Here is a 3,256-nt window from a genome sequence, read left to right as displayed (position 1 = left end):
AATGGCGCACCACCTAAAAATGCGCCATTAGTAACCCTGGTTACTAATGGTGCACCGGTTAGGGGTGCGCCATTACTAGTTTTGCAAACAAAAATTGTTAGTAGTGGCGCACCGTGGTTGTGGTGCGCCATTACTAGTTTGAACTAGTAATGGCACACTTCACAAAGGTGCGCCATTACTAGTTTTGAAAAAAAGTAAAAAAACAATTGTTAGTAGTGGCGCACAGAGCGTGTGGTGCGCCATTACTAGTTAAAACTAGTAATGACGCACTGTGCCCTGGTGCGCCATTAATAGTTTTGAAAAAATAAAAAATAAATAAAATTTGCTAGTAATGGCGCACCGTGTGTTGGTGCGCCATTAGTAATGAGGACACTAATAGCGCACCTGTATCTGGTGCGCCACTGCTATATAGCAGTGGCGCACCACATACATGATGCGCCATTAATGTCCATATTAGCTATAGCCCTTTTCCTAGTAGTGTCAGTACCACCCTCAATTGATGCAAACAATGACCAGCCTCACCTGGCCAGCATACCAACCCAGACACAATTAAATCATTGCAAGTACAACTAGTAAGTCACATACAGTACTAACACGTACTGCTGCAAATTCATCTTCAGAATCAACTTCAATATCATCTTCTTCAGATACAGCATCTTCAACTTTGACACGAGCACGCTTCTTCACGCCTTTTTTCACCTTCGCAGGAGCAACTTTACGCTTCTTATTTTCTTTCAACAAAGAGCGCTCTGGAAGAGGAGACGAAGAAGGCTTCTTATTTGTCAAAACTCGTGGACTCCGACGAACAGGGGAGCCACCAAGTGTGCTTGGACCAATCCTCACAGCAACACTATCTCCATCAGCTTTGCTATTACTAGGTTGGGAACCAGATTTCACATGTGGGCTACGCCTTTGTGTGCCATCAGGATTTTGATCTGACATCTTCCTCTTCAAAACAGCTTTCTTCTCCTTAATTGTATCACGAGTAAACACTTGCGTCAAACGAGTCTGCATCAGGTTTGTCTTCACAGGCATGTCACTTCCATGAGATCAAGCATCAACAGTTGAAAAGGCCGCGTCACCACCTTCATCACCTACAACTTTAGAAGCTTGAGCAACATCCTCGTCACTTTGTTGCACGCAAGCATCCTTTTGACGCAGTTGCAACTCCTTTCTCCTCTGGAAATCGCACTTCTTCTTTCTTATCCTTTCATCCTCAAGCTGTAACTGCATAGGAACATCCTTAGCCCGAGTAACAGGCTCAGTGCCATCAACACTCTGTGACTGAGTAACAGACAACTGCAAGCTCCCATCACCATCTTCAACGTTAAGAGAATACATTCCATCATTAATATCTTTGACAACATCAGCAATGTCCTCAGGAGCACCATGGCTGTCATTAACTGCAAAAACCAATAACATAAGCACGCACAAATAAAATTAAAACACAATTAACATTGCAGAGACAAGATAAATAAAGCACATAGCATCAGACACAACACAAAAGGAACAACTGATGTAGATAAGAATATTTATGTATTCAAGGCTGATAAAAAAGAGCAAATATAAGGGAAACACCAGCAACACTCGCAAGTTCTTCTAGAGGATTTGGTGTCTCAAAAATAACATTCACAAGATCTGGAAAGTGTTCTGATTTGTCAGAATCAGGAGGCACCGACACTCCAACATCTGCAACAACATCATAATCAGCAAAAAAGTACATGAACAAGCAATCAGTTCAACTATATGAACAATACAAGCACACCAAATAAACAAATATCAACCCACCATTGGCACAACAAACTTCAAAATGACAACTCTTTCAACATCATAGTAGTTCTTCACCGACTACTACAGACTATTCAAATGCCAGGACAATAGTTCAAACTACACATGGTGATCAGTACTACAACCTGTCAGCAGGTCACATCAACCTAAAAACTATACACACCACACATTCCAGGGCAAAATTAACAGCTATCAAAATACATACAACTTATAAAGTCGATACGACACCACCTATACAACCTAAAAACCATATCTGTTAAAACATCATCCAAATTACAGGGAAAATTACCTGCATTCAACTTGTCCGGACTGGATGATGTACCCATTGAGATCTACAGACCTAAAATCTGCCGAACCAGATCTGCAAGACACATGAACAAAAATTAGGGCTCTAACCTATTTCAGAAATGAAGCACGCCATACAAAGCAAAACTCTTACCAGCAAACACAAAATCCGCCACGGAATCCAGTATCACTGTTGCGAACCGCTCATTCAAGAGCGAAGGAACCCTAGTGAATCCAGCCTGAGACAGCAAGAGAGCAATAGCTTAGAAATAGAGGGAAAATTTGTACATAAGGGGACACAAGGGCAGTCGATCGTAGAGCAAAAGGAGCAAACAGAGCACCCAGACCTCCACCCCTGGGGTTCAACCTGCTGGTCGATGCTCCCGCGGCAAAACAGGAGAAGCAACTTCTATGCGAGAAGAGAAGAGGAGGGGAACGAAGAAGGAATCGATTTGTGGAGGGGAGCGGAGTGGAACAGGGGAGAGCGGAGGTTAAAAGGTGAGTGGGAGAAAACTGACAGCTAAAGCCCACAATCGTGGCAAAGCCCACTATCTCTGGGCAGTTACTAAAGAAAATAGCAAAAAATAAATACAATAAAAAATTTAAGATGGAGGGAGAAAACAAACGGCTAAAGTACAAATAATAACTCACAACAGTACAATAAAAAATATCAAAAAAGTACAAATGAAATAATACTTCATAATAGTGTTGTTTTTCCCCCTAAAAAGATAAGATAATGAGGGCAAGTCATGTGACGGACTCGCCTCCGCATGCAACGTCGCAGCACGTCGGCCTTGCAGGGATGGGGGGGTCCCGACCCCCCTCCCCCCGGCTCGGCCTCGCGCTAACGCGGTAGTGCGCTCGTTTGACAGGCGCAGTGTGGTTATTCTGTTTCCCCCCACACGCACCCAAACACCCCTTAGATAGATAAAATTGGGGCAAGTCCATACAAGGAAAGATGTGTCAGTACAACTATGCCCCTTGGTGCGGTGCTAGTTTTTCCCCTAAAAAATATAAGATAATGGGGGCAAGTCCACGCAAGGAAGATGTGTCAGTACAACTATGCCCCTCGGTGCGGTGCGGGGGCAAGTCATGTTACGGACTCGCCTCCGCATGCGACGCCGCGGCACGCCGCGTCGTCGCCTGCTATGGCTCGTTCCTGGATCGGTCTCGCTGAGATGGG

This window comes from Triticum dicoccoides, chromosome 7A (assembly GCF_002162155.2).
Source record: "Triticum dicoccoides isolate Atlit2015 ecotype Zavitan chromosome 7A, WEW_v2.0, whole genome shotgun sequence".
In the NCBI taxonomy this organism is placed as follows: Eukaryota; Viridiplantae; Streptophyta; class Magnoliopsida; order Poales; family Poaceae; genus Triticum; species Triticum dicoccoides.
This window is presented reverse-complemented; position numbering follows the sequence as displayed.